The sequence below is a fragment of the Oryx dammah genome, unplaced genomic scaffold (genome assembly GCF_014754425.2).
Source record: "Oryx dammah isolate SB20612 unplaced genomic scaffold, SCBI_Odam_1.1 HiC_scaffold_29, whole genome shotgun sequence".
Lineage (NCBI taxonomy): Eukaryota > Metazoa > Chordata > Mammalia > Artiodactyla > Bovidae > Oryx > Oryx dammah.
In genome coordinates, this window is record NW_024070213.1 from 112,249,773 (window position 1) to 112,276,977 (window position 27,205).

A 27,205-nucleotide genomic window follows, 5' to 3' on the forward strand; every position below is an offset into this window, starting at 1 on the left:
ATTCTTTAAAAGTTTATGGACAAACAGAAATGAACAACATGCAAATAAATTTATTATAATACAGTAATGAGTGCTTTGATCAAGAGTATTAAAGGAACATAGAAGAGACGGACCTAATTGAGGCCTAAAGACTCAAAAGATATAAATATTTGTGTGGTGTTTGTACTTTCATATAATTATATGAACTAAGGCTAAAATATGTAATAAGCAATTATATCTATATGGCAACTGATTAGGACTGTTCTGTAGTTTTAAAAATTAAGCCTATTAGCATATCATGGATACTACACATAGCTTAAACAGCGTTATATAGAGTTAATGATTTTAGGACTATACATGAGATTTATTTCTGCATATGTCTTCTGATAAGTTATTTACCTAGTGAAGCAAATATATAATCAAATTACCATTCTTCTATAATGTTTTCAGTCTCCTAAAATATGGTAAGCTCTTGGGCATCATTACATTCTATGAATATCTTGTTAGTATAATGATTATCAGGACTGTTCAGAATGTTCTATCAGACACTTCCAATCCTCATTTTTTCTGCATGATTTCTATACAGTGCTACAGATAACAGAAAATCATCTATATTTCTTCCCTCACTCTTTTTTCTATTGTCTCTTTTTACTTTCCTTTATTTCAGGGTGTATACATTAAAACACTTCTTGTACATCAAACAGTGTGGTATGCAATGAAAAGGGAACCAAAACAGTAAGAAACAGTTTTACCCATAAAGAAATTAGAATGTAGACAAGAGTCAAATATAAATACCAATGAAAGCACAATGCTCTCTATTATTTAATATTTGGCACTTGGTAAACTGAATGGTAGGGGAAAGTGAGCTCAATGTAAGCCACTTTATCCATGAAAGCCATCACTGGATATTTGTGCTGACTTGTTATCCAGAGTAACTGGCTACCATGACAGAGTTATAGTGGGAAATGGGGACTCTTTCACAGAATGTTAGTGCCACAACTCCTAGATGGCTGGAAAGTATGTTTGAGGAGCTGTTCATCCCGTGGTGGTAATGTACTTGTTTGTGCTGGTTTGCCACCATTTTCTCATTTCCCTTTGAGATCTACTATAGCTTGCCTTTATAAGACGGTAGATTTGCAAGTGGTTATATACTCTTGCAAAACTGCAAGAAGTTTATATATAAAGTATATAACCATGAGAGAGAGAGAAAGTATAACTGGCTTTAGAGAATTCCAAGTTGGCATATTGGTAACCTCAGTGTTGATTCATGCTTTAAATCGTTTCCCCCCAACCTATATCAGTGGACATATCATTCAGACAGAAAATCAGTAAGGAAACAGTGGTCTTACATGACAAATTAGACCCGATAGAATTAATAGACATATACAGAAAGCCAAGCAGAATGCACATTTGTTTTTAAATGCATGTAGAAATTTCTCCAGGATAGATTATGTGCTAGGCAACAATATAAGCCTAAATAAATTTAAGAAGGTTGAAATCATGTCAGGCATCTCTTCTGACCAGAATGCTATGAGACTAGTAGAAATCAACTACAAGAAAAAAAGAGCAAACACTGCAAACATGTGGAATATAAATCATGCTACCAAACAATCTATGGGTCACTGAAAAAAGTCAAAGAAGAAAAAAAAAATACTGGGAGTCAAATGAAAATGGAAACAGAACAATCCAAATTGTAAGAGATGCAGCAAAAAGTTTCAAGAGGGAAGCCTATAAGTGATTCAAGCCTGCCTCAAGAAGCCAGAAAAATTTCAAATAAATAATCTAAACTTACACCTAAAGGAACTATCAAATAGAAGAACAAACAAAATCCAAAGTTAGTAGAAAGAAAGAAACAATGAAGATTAGAGCAGAAATAAATGAAATAGAGACAAATAGAGATCAATGAAACTAAGAGCTAGTTCTTTGAAAAGACAAATGAAATTGATAAATTGTGGACAGACTCATAAAGAAAAAAGAGAGAGATGGCCCATATAAATAAAAATTAGAAACAAAAGAGAATATACATACTGACACCACAGAAATACCAAGGATCATGAGGTTACTACTAACAATTATATGCCAGTGAAACAGACAACCTAGAACAAGTGGGTAAATTCCTAGAAATGTATAATCTCCCAAGACTAAGTCAGGAAGAAATAGAAAATATGAATATATAGATTACTAATAGTGAAATTGAAACAGTAATTTGCACGGGGATGATCCAGAGAGATGATATTGGGGTGGGAGGTGGGAGGGGGGTTCATGTTTGGGAACTCATGTACACCCTTGGTGGATTCATGTCAATGTATGGCAAAACCAATACAGTATTGTAAAGTAAAATAAAGTAAAAATAAAAATTAAAAAAAAAGAAAAAGAAAACTCCCCACAAACAGAAGTCCAGGACCAGACAGTTTCACAAGTGAATTAAAAAAAAAAAAGAAGAAGAATTAACACATACCTTCTAAAAACTGTTCCAAAAAGTCGAAGAAGAAGGAATGCTTCTGAACTCACTCTATGAAGCTATCATGCTAATCCTGACACCAGACAAGGATACCACATTAGGAGAAAGTTACATACCAGTATCACTAATGAGCATAGATGCAAAATTTTTAAACAAAATATTAGCAAAATAAATTCAACAACACATTAAAAGGATAATGCACCCAGATCAAGTGGGATTTATACCACAGATGCAAGAATGGGTGAATAGCTGGAAATCAATTAATGAGATATACCACATTAACAGATTGAAGAGTAAGAATCATACGGTTACTTCAGTAGATTCAGGACAACTTTTGACAGAGTTCTACATCCTCTTTTGATAAAAACGCTCAGCAAAATGAGTACAGAGGGAACATACCTCAATATAATAAAGAATATGAATGATAAACTCAAAGCCAGTATGATACTCAACAGTAGGAAGCTAAAAGCATTTCTTCTGCAACTAGGAACAAGACAAGGATGCCCACATTTGCCACTTTTATTTATCATAATATTGGAATTCCTAGCCATAGTGATCTGACAGTAAATAAATAAATAATAGACTCTACATTGGAAAGGAAGAAGTAAATCTTTTTTCAGTTGACATAATATCGTATATAGAAAATCCTAAACATACTACCAAAGAGCTATTAGAACTAATAACTGAATTCAGTCAAGTTTCAGGATACAAATTACTATACAGAAATCTTTTGTCTTTCCATACACTAATAGCAAACTATCAAAAATAGAAATTAAGCAAAAATTTTATTTACACTGCATTAAAAATAATAAAATACCTAGGAATAAATCTAACCAAAAGGTCAGAGACTTATACTCTGAAAACTATAAAATGTTGATAAGAAAATTTAAGACAGTACAAGTGGAAAGATATAACATGCTCATAGACTGGAAGAATTAATAATGTTAAAATGACCATACTATGTGAAGCAATCTACTGATTCAGTGCAGTCTTATACCAAGGGGATTGTTTTTGCAGAACTTGGAACAAATATTTCTAAAATTTTTATGGAAACACAAAAGACCCCAAATAGCAAAAGCAATCTTGAAAGAGAAAAACAAAACTGGAGGGATCACACTCCTTGATTTAAAACTAAACTACAAAGCTAGACTTATCAAAATAGTATGGTACTGGCACACAAACAGACACATAGATTAATGATACAGAATAGAGAGCCCAGAAATAAACTTACATTTATATGATCAATTAATCTGTGACAAGACAAAAATATTCAGTGGTGGGGAAACAGCCTCTTCTACGAATGGTGTTGGGAAAAGTAGTGTATTAGCTATATACAATAGAATCAGAGTGGACTACCTTTTCACATCATATACAGAAATAAATTCAAGATAGGTTAAAGACTTAAATGTAAGTAAAACCTGTTACTATAAAACTCCTGGAAATAAAGATAGTCAGCAAACACTATAAAATAGGTCCTAGCACTATTTGTTTAGATCTGCCTCTTTGGGCCGGAGAAGGCAATGGCCCCCCACTCCAGTACTCTTGCCTGGAAAATCCCATGGACGGAGGAGCCTGGTAGGCTGCAGTCCGTGGGGTCGCTAAGAGTTGGACAAGACTGAGTGACTTCACTTTCACTTTTTACTCATGCACTGGAGAATGAAATGGCAACCCACTCCAGTGTTCTTGCCTGGAGAATCCCAGGGACGGGGGAGCCTGATGGGCTGCTGTCTATGGGGTTGCACAGAGTCGGACATGACTGAAGTGACTTAGCAGTAGTAGCAGCAGCCTCTTTGGGCAAGGGAAGCAAAAGCAAAAATAAACAAATGGGATTATATCAAACTAAAAAGCTTTTTGCACAGTGATGGAAACTACCAACAAAAGTAAAAGTCAGCTTGCTGATTAGAAGATTTTAGCAACCAGTATACCCAATAAGCAGTTAAATTCCCAGGTGGCGCTTGTAGTAAAGAACCTGCTTGCAGATTCTCTCTGCCTGCAGGAGACATAAGAGACACAGGTTTGATCCCTGGCTTGGGAAGATCCTCTGGAGAAGGAAATGGCACCCCACTCCAGTGTGCTTGCCTGGAGAGTCCCATGGACAGAGGAGCCTGGTGGACTATAGCCCTAGAGTTGCACAGAGTCAGACACTACTGAAACAACTTAGCACAACAGCACAACAATCCAAAATATACAGAGAACTCATTACAACTCAACATCAAAAAAATCAATTAAAAAATGGGTGAGTGGATTAGGAGGTACAGTCCTCCAGTTATAGAATAAGTAAGGCATGGGGATATCATATACAGTGTAGAAGTACTGTTGGTAATACTGTTTATTAGGCTTATCATACTGATTACTTCATAATACATGTAAATGTCAAGCCACTATGTGGCACACCTGAAAATAGCATTATATTGTGTGTCAACCATATTTCAGTAAAAAATAAACTCAAATGTCTTTTATGACTATTAAAGTTTTCTTTTTTTTTTTTTAAAGACTTTTCTGATACCTGGATAATAATTTGGCTTGTAGAAGTCCATGGAGAGGATTTTCAAGTTGGTAACAATCTGACCTTGGTTTCTTGAATCAATATAAATTGAAATGCTGAGAGGCATGAAACCACACATTTGATTAGCAGGTGAGAGGCTAATTGCATCTTCTCTAGAGAAAACATGAAAATAAATAAAGCACGAATCAACAAATAATGGGACTCGCTACTGGTGATTATCTGATTGTATGCATTTCTCTTTGCCTCCTGTGTGAAATTAATGAGTTTAAAATTTAACCTTCTTTTTGAATAATATTACCAGAGTCTGAAAAATCTCCTGAGGCTTTTGAATATGTTATTTGTCTCTTGTAGGATTTGAAAGGCAAAACCCTAGATAGGTTTTCTTTTCTTAACACAGAAGACTGGTATTCAGTTCATTCCAGTTCAGTTCAGTCTCTCAGTCGTGTCTGACTCTTTGTGACCCCATTGGAATGATAATGGAAAATATTCAGTATAATAGCCATAAAACTAGTCAATAAAGAAGAATAACTCAAATATGTTCAATCTTCTGTGGCCCACAGTAGAAATCAATTGTATTATACTCATTTATAAGAATCGCAGCACGCCAGGCCTCCCTGTCCATCACCAACTCCCAGAGTTCACTCAAATTCACGCCCATCGAGTCGGTGATGCCATCCAGCCATCTCATCCTCTATTGTCCCCTTCTCCTCCTGCCCCCAATCCCTCCCAGCATCAGGGTCTTTTCCAAATCTCCTGCAGAATGGACTGGTTGGATCTCCTTGCAGTCCAAGGGACTCTCAAGAGTCTTCTCCAGCACCACATGTTCAAAAGCATCAATTCTTCGGTGCTCAGCTTTCTTCACAGTATGCATAAATGTTAAAGTCTAAAATTCCTGAAAATGCAAATATGAACTGCTCTCTTTGAACATATGAGCAGAGGTCGCTGTGTTTTCCTTGAGTCTGTAAATAGGGAGAGTAGATGCTTACACTTAAAAGCACAGGGGAGTCTCATTCTCTGAGCATTTTAAACAACATCTATTCAGTGGTAGAGTTTGTTGACTTGCCATTTTAAGTGATTTTATACACTAGGTGTTGAGATCCTAAAATTATGAGGAAATAATTATGAGGTATGTGAAAGGTCCACATGCTCTGCCATGTTTAAAAGTACACTGAATATGAAGCTGATTTGTAAGAATTTATTTACTCCCTCCAATATCCTCTCATTGTTTTGGTCATTGACAGTGTTCTGCAGAAATAGGCTTAGGAATTTACATGCATTTTTAATGTTGAATATATTTCTACTTATAAATGAGTATAATACAATTGATTTCTACTGTGGGCCACAGAAGATTGAACATATTTGAGTTATTCTTCTTTATTGACTAGTTTTATGGCTATTATACTGAATATTTTCCATTATCACTCCAATGCACATTTAAAATCTAAATTGTAAATATTTGGGGGTTAAAGATAATAAGAAAGTAGATTAATTAGGAGAAAAGGTAATGGAAAATTTACTGTAGGGAGTACTTTGTAATAAGAATTTTCTTGGACATCATGTTTGAAACTGGGAGTTTTTATTAGATTACTAGACATTTTCATTGCTATACCACTTTAATATTGAGACACTGTAATGAATAATAAAGGTTTTGGCTTGATATGTTTTTTCTTAGTTTGAAGAAAAGTTGTGTCCATATATTTTTAGATGATGATAGTCTTTGCTTCTCTCCAGGTTAATGATGAAAAACTTTTAATATTTTCTTAAAGATAAGAAAGGAATTCCATTAGCACTTCCATAATTGATAACTTTTTGAAAAGGTATGTTGATTGGTGAAATAGGAATATTCTGTTGAGTTTTTTTTAATGGACTAAACTTTATTCTCGTTACATTTGTCTTCCAAACATGCTCACATTTTCAATGTTAAATTCTTTTCCACTTGCTTCCTCTTTTTAGAGAAATATGATTTGTTCTCCCTTTTTCACTTCGTCATTTCTAGTCTTTATTATTTTCATTCCTAAGGGCAATGTGTATATTTGCCTCATCATCCTCTTTAAAGCTTTTCACCTTGGTAATGAGAATTTATGTGTTTTGATTATTCAATAAAGGACTAGTTTTTTTCCCCCATCCTTTTTCTTTGTATTTTCCAATTGGCATGCTCAGTTATTATTTCCAAACCATCACTTGACTTAAATAAAACATACCATTGAGACTGCTATTTTTCTCAATGGTTCCCTAAAACCATAGGCAATTTTCCTTAAATATCAAGCTCCCTTTTTTCTTCTTGTCAGCAGTAGGAGAACTGACCTTTTTCTCTGAAAGCAAGTGAGAGATCCTATAATTTTCTATATGTTTGAATTTAATTTGAGCTACATTTTCAACTAGTGCTGTCATGCAGCTACTAATTCTCACTTTATTAGAGTGTGGATTTCACCAGAATGGAAAGATTGTTGCTACCTGTCTTCTGTAATTTCCATGGTGAGTTCTCATTCATAAATCTTTGAGACAAATGGCAAACCCAAAACATTAACTGAGACAAACTAAAAAGCAAAAAATTTTAACAATATACATTATACAGTACACACAGTATACAGTACAATATATAATGGTATATTGTAGGCATGATGGAAACTTTATTGGAATGTTTGATTATTATGCATGAGTTTTTCTTTTAACATATCCAGGTCATTTTGAGGAGTTGACTCTTTTCAAAAGTGTGATTTAAGAACACTGGGAAACCTTCCTGCCCCTAACTCCTTCTCCAAGGCACGTTTCTAATACTGCTGCTGCTGCTGCTGCTCCTGCTAAGTCGCTTCAGTTGTGTCCAACTCTGTGCAACCCCATAGACAGCAGCCCACCAGGCTCCTCCGTCCCTGGGATTCTCCATCTAATACTGCTAGAGTGGTCTTATCCTGAACACTCTTTGTTTATAACCCTTTGGTGTCCCCATAGGATTCAGGATGAAGCTGAGACTTTCCAGTTGAGCCTATGACCCTTCATTTCCAGTCTGTACATTGAGCCTTGCTCATCCCTCAGAGCCGTTTTGGGTGACTTGTGTTTCCCTCTTGTCTCAGGCTGTTTCACACCTGTGCCTTCTTCATGCAGTCCCAGGTGCTGGAACATTCTTTCTTTAATATCACCAACTTCCTCGTCCTAAAACAATCAGCTCATTTGTCACATTACACATGAAACCTTTATAGTATGTTTTCTCCAAACTCCTTTTGTTTTCATGGCATCCTATGTAAACCTCTCGTATATCACTCCACAGTAATCAATGATGTTTAGTTTTCTATCTGCCCCGATACAAAATACTTAGAGATGTAAAAACAGCTTATTCAAATTGTATCCTTAATAGCTTATACAGTGACTTGCACATTGTACAGTGTTCAGTAAGAGTTTGTTGAATGAATGTATGAATGAATACATTAATGCTTGATATTTCAACATTGGAAGTTCATTTTCTTATTTTAAAGATCTAATTTATCTAATTATCCTCTTTTAAAATGCAAAATATTATAAATGAGATGACATATAAATTCAATTAGTTTTACCTCCTTCAATGCAACTTTTAAAACTAGTTCATGTAGCCCTGGGCTAGGCTATAAAGATTATTATTATTACTTTTTTACTATTTTGTAAAGCAGTAAGGCCTTCAGTTAAAGAGAACAGGGACTTGGGTATTAGTTTTGATATCACAGCTCACTAGATATCCATCCTTTGGCCTTATTTCCCTTATCATCTAAAAAGAAGAAAATAACATTCATGTTATGGGATTATCATAAGGAGCAAAATGAGCTCTCACTCTCTCTCATTATTTCTATCTATCTATTTATCTGTATATCTATCCATTTGTCTATGTATTTCCAAAGGGCAATATTCAAGTAGAAATTTGTATGGAACACTTTATTTCCCAATGCATGATTCTATGAAAGGGAGTATTCCGATGAGGAATGAGAAAAATAAGTGCATTTAGTCTGAGGGTCCTGGCCCGTAGCCCGAGTGTGTGTGAGTTTGATAACAGTGAATGCAAAAAGGTGAAAGGAGTGCAGAAGGGTTGTCTGACACATAAAATAGCAATGACTTAAAATTTTCTCCTACACGTTCTAATAGTCTTGGCTAGATACCTAACAAAAGGTGATCTTGAAACAGAAGCTGTGGCTCATGGTCAGGATGATTACTTTCTGAAAGAGAAAGAGCCAACATGAAAGATTCCACCATTTCTTAAGGATATATGCATATACTGCTGCTAAGAAACATCTGCTTCTTCTTCACTTTGTTTGGATCCTTTGCTGAAAACACAGCTGATGCCTTTTAACTGTGAATTTATTGATAAGTTTCTGTTAAGAATAACAATATAATCATGGAACCTAAACTGTTCTGTGATTGACTGACGTGAGTGGGTTGGTCTGATTTTGGCTCAAGTTCAAGATTTCAAATTTATTTTCCTAAACACTTAATTGAGATGTGTACTTTTACATGCTATGTTAATCTGCTTATCACTCACCTTGTGAACAACTTGTTGCAGGAGAATGGTGGCCTCATGAGTTTGTCAAATGTCTTATTTTCCCTCTGCGGTGGACCATACACCAATCATTTGAACCTCTTTGGTGTTCTTTGCCAGCTTGGTCATTATGTTTGCCCACAACTTTTGATGCATTTTGATTAAGATCTCCTAAATAGGAATAGTAATAAAGATACGAAAGGATGGTAAATTTCAGTGGGAATATTATGAACTTCTTTGCAGAATGTTGTAATCACTAATGAGAAAGCAAATTATTTTAATTTTTTGATGTTTGTTTTTAAAGTAATATGAGCCTGGTAGGAGATAGAGATTTAATCACGGAATATGCAAATTTTACATCTTTAATCCTTGTTCGACTTGTAGTAAACATCTTTATCTTAAAAGACTCACCTGTGTCATGGCTCATTTCTATAGAATCATAGGTCTGTAAGGGATCCCCAGAGCTCATTTTTTGTCTCTGTTTATGATTAAATATTTAAGCCATCTCAGAGAGTTAATCCTTAATCACTTATCAAAGTATCTTAAAAGTCCTATTTACCATCAATTCATATTTAAATCTCATAAAAACCTTCTCTTTGCAATCTAAATTCTTGTACCGGCCTGAGTGAGGGCGTAAAACTTCTATATAGAGCTGATGATTATGATCAAGTAAACGTGCAGACTTTTAACTTAAAAAGAATGTGGTGTAAAGGCAATTTAGGGTATATAAATCCCCTGAATATGTTTTGTGAAATGTGGATAATCATATCGTTCGGTTTATTTAGAGCATGAATATTGATCGGTATAGGACAGACTGGTTTTTTCCTTGGAGTTATATACATGGTGAAAAGTGACTTGGGGGAATGAGGATGATTTAAGTTCATATAGAACCAAATCCTGTATTCAGAAGGTAATTAAATGTTATTAGAAAGATTTGAAAGGTTTGGACTCTTTTTTTGGAATTTTGTACTTTCTTCCTTTAGCAATCCTAGGTGAAATTCCATTCCCTTCACTCAAATGGGGAACATGTAAGGCTTAGAAAATGTAGTGTTTATTGAAGGATAGCTCCCTTGTGTTGCAAAAGTGGTATTCAGATTTGGTTTTTGACAAATAAGCTTTGCATCCTCCTCTGGTCAGCTTCCTCTAAGTCCAGTGTTCCAAGTGCTGCTGATTTAAGTTTCTGCTATTTTCTATGTGATTCTAGTGATGCTCACTGATTCCTGAGGTTCTAAGACCATCAGATCCCTAAGGGTTCTACCAGAGTAGGGAACAATTGAAGGAGAAAGAAATATGGAGGTGTTTTTACCCCAGAGAAAGAACCGTATTCAGGTTGTATTGGACTGAAATGAAGGTCAGGGAACCTGTTAGCTTTTAAGCCTTGACTTAATTGGTCTAGGATCAAGACCTTAAAGTGTGTCCTCAGATAAAGTCGTGTTGTTCTCACATGAAGGAGGGGATGCCGTTGTATTGGTTTTCTTTGCAGAATGAATGATCAGCGAAGGGGACCTCAGGTAGAAGTAAGGATTACAAATGTACTGCCTACTCAGCCTCCAAAGAGGCATTTAGGAAAAGTAATTGCTTGGAATGGTGGGTGGATACCAATCTGTTTGTTTTGCTCTGCTTCTTAAATGTATTTTTAAAACATTTAATTAGAGGAGAAGTATTTCATTGTGCCTATTTTTGTACTATTAAGAATAGAACTGGTTTCAAGTGATACTCTAAGATTTACATGTCACTGATTCTGAGTCAATTAACATAAACTTAATGTTTAGGCTTAATCGATGCATTAAAAATTGCCTTGAAAAAAGACTATTTTGTTATGCATGTCTCTGCTATACCCAAATTTGAAGCAGAAATTTTATGAAAGTGTTTCCATTTTTGTCCTAAGTGGTACCTTAAGTTTATATAATGATGTTAAAGACCGCTTATCCTTTAAAAATGAGCAAGACCTATATATCAATCTTCATTTTTTTTCTACAAAATTTATACTTTTGAAGAAATATATTTAATTTAATGTAATTATCTGATTTGGTTAGGTAGAGATTTTATTTCATCTAGGATTTGCTAAACAATTTAAAAGCCATAATACATCATAAAATATCTTTATAAATTATCAAGACAGATTGGCCTAAGACCTGAAGTAAAATATCCTGTGATTAAAATAAATCTGAGTTTCAAAGAATAAATTTCTTTTAGTAAAACTATGACTTACAGCACTCTGATATTTCTCCAGCTTTCTGATTTTAACTAGTATCTGATGTTCCGTTATACAATCTTAGCAAATGTTAGAAAGTGAAAGAAAGTGAAGTTGCTCAGTCGTGTCCAACTCTTTGCGACCCTGTGGACTGTAGCCTACCAGGCTCTTCCATCCATGGGATTCTCCATGCAAGAATACTGGAGTGGGTTGCCATTTCCTGCTCTAGGGGATCTTCCCGACCCAGGGATCGAACCCGGGTCTCCAGCATTGGAGACAGATGCTTTAACCTCTGAGCCACGAGGGAAGCCAATGTTAGAAGATAATGAATATTCCAGAGATGAACAACAAAAAAAATGTTGTGTTTCTGGTTTGCTTTGATGCCTTATAATTGTATTTCGTGCTTATTTGGCCTAAGAGATCAAATAAGAACATTCAATCCTTGAATTTTTCTGTTTTAGTTACTGAAAAGCATACTTAATAGATTTCCCTGTTTTAACAATGATTTACTTTGATACTGAAGCCATGTGGAGGAAGTGAATCCTATTTTCCTTTTCTTAAATATAGGGCTACTGATCAACTCATAAGGATTAAATAAATATATAACATCACAAAGCCACAAATGGGAAAAACTGAGACTTGAACTTTGGTCTTTGGATTCTGAATCTGTCATCTACTTATTGCGTGGCTTATGTTTTGCTTTAAGTTTTCTAGAAAGTTGAGACTTAAGCAATGGAATGAAAGGTTTAAAGACCTTAGGACATGTACTGTGGAACTGAACTTTTATTGAAAATGTGTTATGATGTATACTCATTTAACTGAACCTTTTCAAAAGTCACTTAACACAGCTTCAAAAACAATTTCATTCATGTGAATATAGACTATAAAATAATAGCTAACGTTTTCTGGGTGTGTGCCAGACACTGATACTTAAAAAATTATACTTGAAACATTAAAAAAAAATACTTGAAAGATTCCAAACAGAATGATACAAGTTATTGACCTGATTTTACGGGTGACAAAATGTCTAGTGAGCAGCAGAGCCAGGATAAAACCCAAGTATGTTGAGCTTCAGAGTCATCAGCTTTGAACTTCTATTTCCTGTTCTGACTTGTTAAAAATAAAATGTTCTGTTGTTAAGTCAATATATAGAACAGGGTACTCCTCAAGGAGAGTTATACGACAAACTTAGCTCTTAATTCATACCCTATATTTCAACACTGGTAGGTGTAATGGGAAACTTGGCAGTTTTGGATTCCCACTTGTGTGGGTGCTGAAATGAGTGCTGATTTTTCTCACCATATAAATGGCTCTGGGACTCAGTTTCTGCATCTGTAAAACAATATCCTGTATCCTAGGGCTGCTGTGATATTTGGATGGTGATTTTTGTTGGGTGGTCATGACTGTATCAAATAGCTCCCATTTCCGATCTCCATTCACACTAACAATTGGACTCTACTATCTGTGAGTCTAGGGAGGGCAGAGAGAACCCAATTTTTTTTCTGGAAAGAAGGCTAATGTTCTTGTGTTGGTGATGGTGGAACGTGACTTTCAATTTCTTCAGTGTACCATCCTCTGGGCTTCCCAGGTGGTGCTGTTGGTAAAGAACCCACCTGCCAATGCTGGAGACCTCAGAGATGCTGGTTCAATCCCTGGGTCAGGAAGATCCTCTGAAGGAGGGCATGACAACCTCTCCTTGTATTCTTGCCTGTAGAATCCCATGGACAGAGGAGCCTGGTGGGCTAAAGTCCATGGGGTCACAAGGAGTCTGACACGACTGAAGTGACTTAGCATGCACACACATCCCATCCTTGTATGTGCTCTGGTTGGGGCATTGAGGGGTGTGAGACTCTTGAGCAGTGTCTGCAGCAGTGTCTGTGGGATGCCTCCAGTCACCAAGTGTAGATGCTGAGTCAGTGTACAGGAACTGATAACCTAGGGCTCTGTGTTCTGACCTTTTCTCTATCATAAACTTGTGGGGAGTCCTTTGGTAAGATCATTTAAACACAGAGGACCTCACTTTTCCCCTCCATACAGGGGAGGAGGCCAAGGATATCAGTGAATACTAGATATGAAATGGAGAATTTTACTGTGGCATTGCTTCAACTGAGCCGACAAATGAGTTGCACTTATTTTAATCCATCCAATATGGCCAAGGGAAACGAATGCTTCTGTTCCACTGGAAATTCCAAAAGAAACAGGACCAAGCTCTTCAGGCACAACTAAAGAGTATCTGAGCCACTTGCTGAATAGTAACCAAACTAATGCAACATTTGGATTTCAACAGCTCATAAACAAGTGCAATTAAAGACTGCTTATGGTCCTGTGACAAAGGCAGTCATTTCCTCAGGGGCCTTCTATGACTCCCTCCCACCTCCTCTCTGTTTTTACTAGCACGTACCACAACCTCCACTTTCTAGTTATGTATGTGGTTCCTTGCTTAGCATCCTCTTTGCTGAAGGATGCTAAGACTGTGGGCATTCTGGCACTCAGGTTTGGCAGACACTCCCATCCTGCCTCCCACCAGGAGCCCTCACCTCCCCTGCTGGCCTCCTTTGACCCAGGATTCTAAATCAAGCAGGATTACAGCTGGGATTATATGGAGCAGTGCTTCTTTATAATGCCATGCCTTGAGTCCAGCTAGTTCTTTTCACAGCTGGAACAAATCCATATACTACATCCTAAGGCCTAGGGTATGACAGCCTTTTAAGATTCTGAAACTGCATAGACTGAAGCCACAAATGAGGCCAAAGCCGTCAAAGGAATGTCCTGACCGCTAAACACAAAAGTGCTAAATTTGATGAAAGATTTCGGTGACAAGGAGAGTCTCTAACAAAACGTTCCCTGGCAGTTGGTTATTAATTGCCCTCCAGGAAAGGTAGACGCTTGGTGGTCCTCAGAAAGTGTCTCCTTCAGACGAATTGCAGGAATTACCTGAGAGGGGCTCCACCTGTCTCTTTTCTGAAGGTTATGAGATTATGCGATCATGTTGTTCAGTCACTCAGTCGTGTCTGACTCTGCGACCCCATGGACTGCAGCACACCAGGCTTCCCTGTCCTTCGCTATCTCCAGGAGCTTTCTCAAACTCATGTCCATTGAGTCAGTGATGACACCCAAACATTTCATCCTCTGTCGTCCCCTTCTCCTCCCACCCACAGACTTTCCCAGCATCAGGGTCTTTTCCAATGACTTGGCTCTTCGCATCAGGTGGCCAAAGTATTGGAGCTTCAGCTTTAGCATCAGTCCTTCCAATGAATATTCAGGGTTGATTTCTTTTGGAATTGACAGGTTTGATCTCCTTGCTGTCCAAAGGACTCTTGGGAGTCTTCTCCAGCACCACAATTCTTCAACACTCAGCCTCCTTTATGGTACAACTTTCACATCTGTACATGGCTACTGCGAAAACCTTAGCTCTGGGTATATACCTCTGAGAAGTTCATTTTAGCTTCATCCATCTTTTTATTTCCTTTTAATCTTTGTGACACTTTTTCCTTAAACACTATCTCTGATGATAAATCCACAAGAGATTTACTTTATGCATTTTTTCAGCAATAGATGATGGCTGTAATTTATCCCCTTCTCTGTAGCTAATATGAGTTAATATGTACAACTCACTGAGAGCAAACTCTTGTACAGCATTTCCCTTCTATCTACTCTAGACCTCTGTGTACACCTCTCTCTGGGCCACATGACCCGCAATGCCAAGATTGTCCTTGATAACTTCTATTTTTCCATCCCTACTTTTATGATGTTTCCAGATCTTAATTCCTCTCACCCCTAATTCCTAATACTACATACCTCAATTCAGTTCCGTTCATTTCATTTCCTTAGTTGTGTCTGACTCTTTGTGACCCCATGGACTGCAACATGCCAGGCCTCCCTGTCCATTACCAACTCCCGGAGTTTACTCAAACCCATGTCCATTGAGTGGGTGATGCCATCCAACCATCTCATCCTTTGTTGTCCCTTTCTCCTCCCACCTTCAATCATTCCCAGCATCAGGGTTTTTACTAATGAGTCAACTCTTTATATCAGGTGGCCAAAGTATTGGAGTCTCAGCTTCAGCATCAATCCTTCCAATGAATATTCAGGACTGATTTTCTTTAGGATGGACTGGTTGGATTTCCTTGCAGTCCAAGGGACTCTCAAGAGTCTTCTCCAGCACCACAATTCAAAAGCATCAATTCTTCAGTGTTCAGCTTTCTCACATCCATACATGACTACTGGAAAAACCATAGTTTGACTAGATGGACCTTTATTGGCAAAGTAATGTCTTTGCTTTTTAATAAGCTGTCTGGGTTGGTCATAACTTTTCTTCCAAGGAGCAAGTGTCTATTAATTTCATGGCTGCAGTCACCATCAGAAGTGATTTTGTAGCCCCCAAAATATAAAGTCTCTCACTGTTTCCATTGTTTCCCCATCTATTTGCCATGAAGTGATGGAACCAGATGCCATGATCTTAGTTTTCTGAATGTTGAGCTTTAAGCCAACTTTTTCACAGTCCTCTTTCACTTTCATCAAGAGGCTCTTTAGTTCTTTGCTTTCTGCCATAAGGGTGGTGTCATCTGCATATCTGAGGTTATTGATATTCCTTCAGACAATCTTGATTCCAGTTTGTGCTTCGTCCACCCTAGCGTTTCTTATGATGTACTCTGCATATAAGTTAAATAAGCAGGGTGACAATATACAGCCTTGACGTACTCCTTTCCTGATTTGAAACCAGTCTTTTGTTCCATGTCCAGTTCTAACTGTTGCTTCTTGACCTGTCCTCTGCAGGTCATGTGGTCTGTTACTCCACAGTTTGTTGTGATCCACACAGTCAAAGGTTTTGGCATAGTCAATAAGTAGAAGCAGATGTTTTTCTGGAACTCTCTTGCTTTTTCAATGATCCAATGGACAGTTTGCTAACAAGACCCCTTTCTCATTTGACAACTAGTTACTGAGCTCAGGGCAGGGCATAGGATGAGATGCTAAGGACATACCATTGCAAAATAGACATGGTCCATGCCTTCAGAAAAGAAGATGCTAAGCATCCTGTGTGTGTGCCTATGTGCTCGGTCGCTTCAGTCGTGTCCTGCTCTATGTGACCCCATAGACTGTAGTCCACCAGAATCCTCTGTTTATGGGATTCTCCAGGCAAGAATACTAGAGTGGGTTGCCATGTCCTCCTCTAGGGGATCTTCCAAACCCAGGGATTGAACCTGCGTCTCCTGTATCTCCTGCCTTGCAGCGGATTCTTTACTGCTGAGACACCGGGGAATCCCTGTGTTCCAACATGTGCTCCAACATAAATCAGTCCTGAATATTGATGAGACACTGCTGCCATACTAGGGAGTCTCTGCAACTGTTAATGTGATGGAATATTTGGGGTTAATTGGAAGTGAGTTATTCCAAACACCCCTTAAATGCAGATGACCAGAACTATTCAACTGATGCTCATAAGAGACTTAATTTGCTGTTGTATCCATTCTCTACGTATTGCATTTACATCCCCAGCCTTCTGTTAATTACAAGTGAGATGTAGAGGATGGGCCGGAAATCTTCTTTGAAAGTTTGTGCAGAGTACCATAACTGTCTGTGTCATCTTATCCCTGACTTGGTTTTACAGTTGTATTCTAAAGACAATTAGAGTGTATGTTTCATTTAGTTGTGGGGGTCATCCACTTCTGAAACTATCATTTATTAAGCTATTGCTGTTGCTTAAGATAGTATGCTAAACTCTTTCTATATATTGTCTTAATCCTCAAAACAAGATCTTTGAGTTGGAACTTAGTATCCCCCTTTCACATGTAAGAACATTGGAAACAATTAGACACCGAGAGTGCCAGTGAGATAAGAGAGCTAGAGTATAGATCCATGGAGCTATATCTGACCTCAAAGTCTGTTTTTATCACTGGAACGTGCAGCTTCCAGGGCAAGAGAGCCTTTACTGAATGCAAGCTGCATAGAGGATGGAACTAGCATGATGGTGAATGACAGCTCTGACCCAGTTGACCAGTTACTGGCTGAGTTTTCTTGGTTAGGTCACTAACTCTCGAAACTTACTTATTCATCTCTATATTAGATATAATAATAATTATTATTACCCTAAATTGCAGTGTTACCTTAGGGATCATAATGAGGCATTGGATGGGAAAGCAGTTTACAAATAGTAAACTGATACATAATATTAGTTATTTTTAGCCAAACGCTTTTCACTCTTTCCACTAGAGAGAAAGAATGTCTACCTTCCTAGCTGTGATTTGATTTGGTCAAGACCACTTTTTAAAGAAAACCTAAATTTTGAAGTTATGCGTGAAATGGCTCACTTGGCAGTCTCGGCAAGGGTTTGTTGTTGTATTTTTGAGAATGAATATGAGCAGCCTCAATATCCCAGTCTTGCAGGTACTAAGTTGTGCATTCAATATTAATCTATTCAAAAGAGGCATTGAGTAAAAAACCTGAAGGGATACAATGAAAAGGGATATCCAGCAAACAAATTCCGTATAACATTTCAATGTAATCAATGCTTGCTTTATTCTTCATATTTTCACTGTCTCACTGCAATTTAGCTGGACTCTCATAAGGCCTGGTAACTTAGAGTGAAGTTGATAAGTGCAGGTACCACATTTGGCTTGCTAGAAAATTCCCTTTTTCTGTGCTTGTAAATTTATAAAAGCATAAAAGTTGGGATATCATATTCATTCACCACTGCATTCTGTCCAGTTAGAAGTTCTTTCTCTCATAGTGGTAGAAAGGAATGTACTGCAAAATATAATCTCTTTCCTGAATTACTATCAGATCCGATCAGATCAGATCAGTCACTCAGTCGTGTCTGACTCTTTGCAACCCCATGAATTGCAGCACGCCAGGCCTCCCTGTCCGTCACCATCTCCTGGAGTTCACCCAAACTCACATCCATCAAGTCGGTGATGCCATCCAGCCATCTCATCCTCTGTCATCCCCTTATCCTCGTGCCCCCAATCCCTCCCAGCATCAGAGTCTTTTCCAATGAGTCAACTCTTCGCATGAGGTGGCCAAAGAACTGGAGTTTCAGCTTTGGCATCATTCCTTCCAAAGAAATCCCAGGGCTGATCTCCTTCAGAATGGACTGGTTGGATCTCCTTGCAGTCCAAGGGACTCTCAAGAGTCTTCTCCAACACCACAGTTCAAAAGCATCAATTCTTCGGCGCTCAGCTTTCTTCACAGTCCAACTCTCACATCCATACATGACCACAGGAAAAACCATAGCCTTGACTAGATGGACCTTAGTTGGCAAAGTAATGTTTCTGCTTTTCAATATGCTATCCAGGTTGGTCATAACTTTTGTTCCGAGGAGTAAGCGTCTTTTAATTTTATGGCTGCAGTCACCATCTGCAGTGATTTTGGAGGCCCCCAAAATAAAGTCTGACACTGTTTCCACTGTCTCCCCATCTATTTCCCATGAAGTAATGGGACCAGATGCCATGATCTTCGTTTTCTGAATGTTGAGCTTTAAGCCAACGTTTTCACTCTCCTCTTTCACTTTCATCAAGAGGCTTTTTGGTTCCTCTTCACTTTCTGCCATAAGGGTGGTGTCTTCTGCATACCTGAGGTTATTGATATTTCTTCCAGCAATCTTGATTCCAGCTTGTGCTTCTTCCAGTCCATTGTTTCTCATGATGTACTCTGTATAGAAGTTAAATAAGCAGGGTGACAATACACAGCCTTGATGTACTCCTTTTCCTATTTGGAACTAGTCTATTGTTCCATGTCCAGTTCTAACTGTTGCTTCCTAACCTGCGTATAGGTTTCTCAAGAGGCAGATCACGTGGTCTGGTATTCCCATCTCTTGAAGAATTTTCCACACTACACTGGGCCCTTAACTGAACTTTATGCACATTTCTTACCTTATTTTCTACAGTCATCTGGAGTAAGTTTTCTAAAGTTTAAATTGAATCCCACTGCTTCCCTGCTTAAAGCCATTTTGCGGATTTCCACAGTAACCAGAAAGAAGTCTACCTCCTTGACCATGACTTCTAATGCCCTACCTTTCCTTCTGACTTCTTCCTAAAATCTCTGTACTCAAAGCATTCCAAACTCTCTGAGTTTCTTCTCTTTGCCAGCTCTTTCAGGTCTTGATTCTTGATTTCCTTCTGCTTGGGATGCTTTCTCCTGCTACTTACAAGGCAGTCTTTTCAGAACTGTGGTTGAAACGCAAAGGTCACCTCTTCCAAGAGGACTTCCCCAAGTACATTATGTAAACCTGCCAACCAAGCCACTCTAGACCCTACCACTCCACCTTACTTTTCCTTATCAGTAGTCTCTGAAGTTCTTTTATTCACTTCCATGCTCTTCATCTGTTTCTCCCCAGTGGGATGTTAGCTCCTCTGCGGTAATGGTTTTGTGTTATCCTTGGCTGTGCCCTTGGAGTCTGGCACATCATAGGTGTTCAGAAATGGCCAGTGATCATTTAAGTGAAAGTTCTTGGTTAAGTCACTTATCCTTTCTGAGATTCAGCCTCCTGATTTGTCTACAGAGAATACTAATCATCTTCTCTATCTATTAGTTCTCAGAGATTTTGTGACACTCTCTGACAATGTTAGCATCCGCCTTTGTAGGACTTGCCTTGGGCGGAGGTCCAAGGATGGACAGGGCCTGTTTTGAAGAGTGCACCGTGCAGTGAGGTCGGCAAGGACTGGACGAGTAACTGACACACGTTGGTCACTATACTGGGCTGCTAAACTGTACAGCTCCGGGGGTACTTTTCATTTGGTGGTATGTTAAGCCCAGCTTGATTGCCCTAAATTATGTAACACATTGTTTTAAACACTTTTACATATTAACTCATATGATATTCATGAACAGCTGATGAGGGGGTTTCCCTGGTGATCCAGTGCTTAAGAAGCCACCTGCCAGTGCAGGGGCCATGGGTTCGAAAGCTCCCAAGACTATCCATGATTCTAACAATTGCATGAAAGAAGTATCAGCATTACAGTTTTTTGTGGAGGGGGCAGTTGCTATGGGTAGCTTATATACAGTGTCTACCGTTCTGTTGGTGGCTGCAGTCATGATAATAAAAGCAGTGCAGGGCCAGCCTGTTGATAAGGCAGCTTGCATCTTCCCCAGACTTGCTCCTTTGTATGATTTGAAAAGAGCAGGCAAAATGAATTCAAAATAAAACCTTCTCAGAGCTTTAGAAAGAACAAAAACCTTTAAGCCTTTACACCCAGAAACTTCTCAATGTATGGAGACAAATGTGTAATTAAATCTGGAAGTTATTTCTTTCTGTTTTCTCTTTCTTCTCCTTAAAAAGAAAGAAAGTGCAATGCAGAAAAAAATTAAAAAGCCCAATTACCAGTGATAATGAGAGTCATGGAGTAAATGTGCCCAAAACAGAAGAAAAAATGTGTTGCTATGTGAATGGAATTTTAGGGAGAGCAATCGTAAAGGAAAACTTTCTTATGCTAGGCTGTAAATTACAGCCGAAGCAAGTGAGATGCCATCTATTACTGTTAGCTAATTTAAAGTAAAGCTGTTTATTTGGCGGTGGATGGGCTGCAGGGAAAAGTTCATCAACCGTGAACTGGACACGTGTGTAGGGGTCAGTATGTGGGGTCTGCTAAGGAGTGGGTGCAGAGTTTGGACTGAGTTTGCCGAGATAGAGAATTAGGAACAGGGCCATCTTGCAGCTCAACCTGTCCTGCATTCATTACTGTTCTGTTCCACTTTTAAATATCGTTCTGTTACCTAGTGATCTAAATTTTAGGATGAAGTAGTGTGTTTTGCCTTTTGTTCCTACTGTGCTTATTTGGCTGTTTCTAAATGTTGGTTTGCTCTTGCAGTATTTTCTCCTGCTGGAATATGTATAATCAGCCAGTTCCCTGCGAATGTTCATTTCATTTGAAACTGAATAAGAAAATGATATTATGTGAATTGGAAGACTTCCTAACAGTGATTTTTAGTAGCTGCCTTTATAGCTTGATTTTGAAACCTGATAATATTTCCCTTTGCTTTATTATTATTTTATAATGAGCAAGTCCAACAATAGGAGGACTTCCTCCAACCATGAGGCACTATACATCTGATGCTATCTTTAAGGCAGGGAATGTGAGTCCCATTTGAGCCCTGCTTCTGTATTCTGTAATATGGATTCCTGCTTAAGAGGACTGTCTGAAGGGAAATGGAGGGATAGGTGGGCATACAGACGGTCAAGAGGCACATGAAAAGATGCTCAACATCACTAATTATCAGAGAAATACAAAACTACAATGAGGTATCACTTCACACCAGTCAAGAATAGCCCTCATCAAACAAAATCTATAAACAAGAAATGCTGGAAAGGTTGTGGAGAAAAGGAAATCCTCCCACACTGTTCCTGCGAATGTACATTGGTACAGCCACCATGGAGAACAGTATGGAGGTTTCTTAAGAAACTGCAAACAGAGCTACCATATACTTCTGCAGTCTTATTCCTGGGTATACATCCAGGGAAAACCATAATTGGAAAAGATACATGTTATCCCATTGTTCACTGCAGCACTATTTCCAATAGCCAGGATGTGGAAGCAACCTAAATGTCCTTCAGTAGAGGAATGGTTAAAGAAGATGTGAGATATATATATATATATATATATATAGAGAGAATATTACTCTTCCATAAAAAAGAATGAAGTGGTGCCTTTTGCAGCAAGATGGATGGATGTTGAGATTGTCATACTAAATGAAGTAAGTCAGACAAAGACAAATATCATATGATATCACTTTTATGTGGAATCTTAAAAAAGTGTTATGAAACAGAAATAGAATCACAGATGTAGAAAACAAACTTATGCTTACCAAGGGATAAGCAGGAATCGGGGGAGATAAACTGGGTGATTGGGATTGACATATACACACTACTGTATATAAATAAGTAACTAATGACCTACTGTATAGCATAGGGAATTCTACTCAATATTCTGTAATGAGCTGTATGGGAATAGAATCTAAAAGTGAGTGGATATATATTTATTTACAATAAGTTCATTTTGCTGTACAGCATAAACTAACATTATTGTAAGTCAACTATACTCCAATAAAAATTAATTTAAAAATAAAAGGAAAAAAATCCAGATTCTGCAGTCAGGTTGAGAATTCACAGCTCAACGACTTTGAAATGGTAGAGATGAACTCTATTGTGCTCCCTTTTAGAAACTGTAATCTCCTGGTCTTTTGGTTCTGCAAAATACATCCAACTTTCTTATTTTGCAAACTGGAATTAGATGAGCTTATGCTGAAAACGTATCACTTGGCATACTCTATAGCACAAGATTCTTTGACAGGTACGTCACTTAGTATATTTGTTCAGCACTGTGCCAGGCACTGCAGGGAACTCAAGAGAAAATAAATCATAGTTGCTGTTCTCAAGGAGAATGTAATTTCCTCCATGGTTTAAATAAATGCATTCAAAGCCGGAAGTCCAAAGGATGAGCTTCAGGAAAGCACAAGAGTGTAATTGTATTCATTATTTTTCGGAAGAGGGTATCTAGAGCTCACATTAGATTTTTCAATAATTTTGTTTAGAAAAAAGGATTAAGAACCACACAAGCAGAGAAATAAACAGGTTCCAGTCTGTGCCATTCTGATTCCAAGTGTACCAGGAATTCAAGAAGAGATCAATACTGTGTTAACTATTTGAAAAAGCATTGTAGCATGCTGGGCTCTGAAAATTTTGATATGCAGAGAAGAAACCTAACAGAATTCTAGGCAAAAGCACTGAAAATCATCTACCTCCTTCATTTGGAAATAACGACATGGGGCAAACTGTTTTTATGTAGGAGCAAAAGTAATTAAATTAATTAAAATAGATATATGAAATTGTATAAAACTGAATATGGATTTTGGCTTTGTGGTCAGGATCTCTGTGTGGTCAGAATCTCTTAGGTGAGTTCCCACATCTGTAAAAATGAACAGTAATAGCTACCTTCTAGAAATAGCATTGGAGAAGGCGATGGCACCCTACTCCAGTACTCTGGCCTGGAAAATCCCATGGATGGAGGAGCCTGGTGGGCTGCAGTCCATGGGGTTGCTAAGAGTCGGACACGATTGAGCGACTTCCCCGTCACTTTTCACTTTCATGCATTGGAGAAGGAAATGGCAACCCACTCCAGTGTTCTTGCCTGGAGAATCCCAGGGACGGGGGAGCCTGGTAGGCTGCCGTCTATGGGGTCACACAGAGTCGGGCACGACTGAAGTGACTTAGCAGCAGCAGCAGCAGAAGTAGCATGACTGTTAAGTGAGATAATATATAAAAAGTTATGGGCAGGGATATGGCTCATATTAGAGGTTCTAAAAGTTTCACTTCATTTCTCTTTTAGATTCTAAGTGCAGTGATATTTGGTGCAGGTCACAGGAAGCGAGAGAGCTGGCCATGAATGACAGAAGTTGAGTATAGACTGGAGTTTTCTAAGACAGGGTCCTGGAAGCGTGCAAGGAACTGATTGGATTCCAAAAGGCAGCAGAGAGGGTGGTGGGCATTTTAGTTATAAGCAAAGGTATAAATAAAGGAAATACTAAATATAACTCTTGATATAAGAGGATCCCAGGTCCTTTGCACACACCTTGAGGAAGACTCAGTTCTACGCATCACTTATGCTTTGATCAAATGTTACCTCCATGGGTTGTAATCCCCTATCTGAAATATTCTCCAACATTTCCTTGTTCTGATTTATTTTTCTGATAGCAATATTGCATCATAGAACACATGCTCAAGAGGCCAAGACTTAGTCTGTTTTGCTCACTATTATGTTATTGCTGCCAAAACAGTATCTGATATTTATTAAATATTCTCTATATATTTATTAAATAAATTAATAATGCCAGAAAAATATTTAGGAACAAGAACCCATCATTTTTGCTGACAGATTGGCTGTAGGGTACAAAAAGAGGGAAGAGTCAAAACTGGCTGCCATCTACAATTTTATTTTTAAATTTTGGATTTTTTTGTTTAGTGATATCTAATACTAAAATACATGTGTTCATAGCTGGTTTTGAATCTCTAAGTCAAAATGTCAGAAAAACTCTCATTTTGGTTTACTGCTTTACACGTTATCCATCATATTTTGTGAGTTTTTCATTCTGTTTCAAATTAAAAGTTTAGTTGAGTCACATTCAATTTTGAGTTAGATTAATGAACTTGTTTTTCTTTTTACTTATCTATGAAATTAAACTTTCATAAACAATAAATATGAGTGTGGGAGTTACTTTGGGGAAGGAAAAGTAGATTTAAAATAAATAAGCTATATAGTAAGTTGGATTCTGTTGGTTAAAAAAATTCTCACTCCTAGAGGAGATGTTTAAATGTCTAGATGCTCTGTCTTAGCATCAGCATGATTCTTAGGACCAAGGGCAAGAGAATGTACTAATAATGTCCTGTAATAAACACAAACAGGACTAAACTTCAGAATCAAAATACAAGTAAAAGTTTTTTTTCTCCCCTCACAATACAATAGAGATATTATATTGTGAATTTGCAAAAATAGATTTCTGAAATTTTCCCTACATGGGAAAAGAATTTGAAAAAGAATAGATACATGTATATGTATAATTGAATCACTTTGCTATACTAATACATTATTAATCAACTATACTTCAATACAAATAATTTAAAAAAATTATAAATGAAATTATAAGATATTTTGTATTTTAGTAGAAAAGACTTCTAAAAATTAAGATAAAAAATCTAATGTGGATTGGATGGAGATTTCAGTATTTTCATAATTTTCTTTATCTTGTCTGTAGAATTTTTTTTTAACAATGAGAGTATTTAAAAATTGTCTGATTTTTTTTTCACACAGCACAGATGGGATGGTTTGTTGAGGAACTTTAAAGATGAAATTGCTGTATCTGCTGTTTCTGTGTTTGCTGTAATATTCCAGGGAACATTAATTTTGGGGTTTAAGGAAGAATGTGATAGCAAGTAGTCCATGGACTGAATTTAGCTGTTGATCTGTTTCACTGGGCTTCCCAGATGGTGCTGGTGGTAAAGACCTCACCTGCCAGTTCAGGAGAAAGTAGAGATGCTGGTTCAATCCCTGGGTCAGAAAGATGCCCTGGAGAAGGGCATGGCCACCACTCCAGAATTCTTGCCTGGAGAATCCCCATGGACAGAGGAGCCTGGCAGGCTCTGGTCCACGGGGTCATAGGGTGGGACACGCCTGAAGCGACTGAGCAGGCACGCACTAGGTCCACCCATTTTAGTTCACTTAGCATAGTTTCTCCCTGTATTTTAAAACTTTTCAATTGGTTTCCCAGTAATATCATGTAAGAGCAAAATAAAACAAAGCTAGCTTAACAGGCATCTTTTGAAAAGTTGGAAGATCTGGCTGCAGTGGCCCACACTCCCACGTGACAGCGTCTGTCTGAAGCTGGCAGCATCCCACGTAAATCAGCCCGTGTGTTCTGGGTCACAGTAGTGACCTCTTTCCCTACTGTACCCTCACCTGTCTTGAGGCAATAATTATGTCACTCATCTGAATTTTTTAGCCATTTGAGTTTCTGACCTGTTTTAATGAACTGATGTAGCGATAATGAATTATGACCACCTCTCTTGCTAAAAACTCCTGACCCCTTATTATTATGAGAATTATGGTATTAATGGTTAACTTTAATGGACACTGATGATAAAGGCAGCCAGAATGAAATACTAAAAGATAGTTTAGAAACTACAAGTTCTTTTTTTTATTTTTTAGTTATTTTATTTTAATGTAGTCATCCTTCAATATATGTGAGGGATTGGTTCCAGGATCCCAATGGATATCAAAATCTGCCAATGCTCAGGTTCCTTATAGAAATAAAATGGTGTAACAGTATTTGCATACAGCCTGTGCACAACTTCCTGTATACTTTAAATCATCGCTAGATTACTTATACTCCCTCAGTTCAGTTCAGTTCAGTTTAGTCTCAGTCGTGTCTGACTCTTTGCAACCCCATGAATCACAGCACACCAGGCCTCCCTGTCCATCACCATCTCCCGGAGTTCACTCAGATTCACGTCCATCAAGTCCGTGATGCCATCCAGCCATCTCATCCTCTGTCATCCGCTTCTCCTTCTGCCCCGAATCCCTCCCAGCATCAGAGTCTTTTCCAATGAGTCAACTCTTCGCATGAGGTGGCCAAAGTACTAGAGTTTCAGCTTTAACATCATTCCTTCCAAAGAAATCCCGGGGCTGATCTCCTTCAGAACGGACTGGTTGGATCTCCTTGCAGTCCAAGGGACCCTCAAGAGTCTTCTCCAACACCACAGTTCAAAAGCATCAATTCTTTGGCGCTCAGCCTTCTTCACAGTCCAACTCTCACATCCATACATGACCACAGGAAAAACCATAGCCTTGACTAGACGGACTTTTGTTGGCAAAGTAATGTCTCTGCTTTTGAATATGCTGTCTAGGTTGGTCATAACTTTTCTTCCAAGAAGTAAGCGTCTTTTAATTTCATGGCTGCAATCACCATCTGCTGTGATTTTGGAGCCCCCCAAAATAAAGTCTGACACTGTTTCCACTGTTTCCCCATCTATTTCCCATGAAGTGATGGGACCAGATGCCATGATCTTCGTTTTCTGAAAGTTGA

General features: G+C 38.0%; 1 protein-coding gene across 1 annotated transcript in view; it reads left to right on the forward strand.

Moving 5' to 3' along the window:
• Positions 1-27,205, forward strand: part of KCNC2 (potassium voltage-gated channel subfamily C member 2) — a 267,910-nt gene that overhangs the window by 133,154 nt on the left and 107,551 nt on the right. The gene's annotated exons all lie outside the window — the stretch shown is intronic.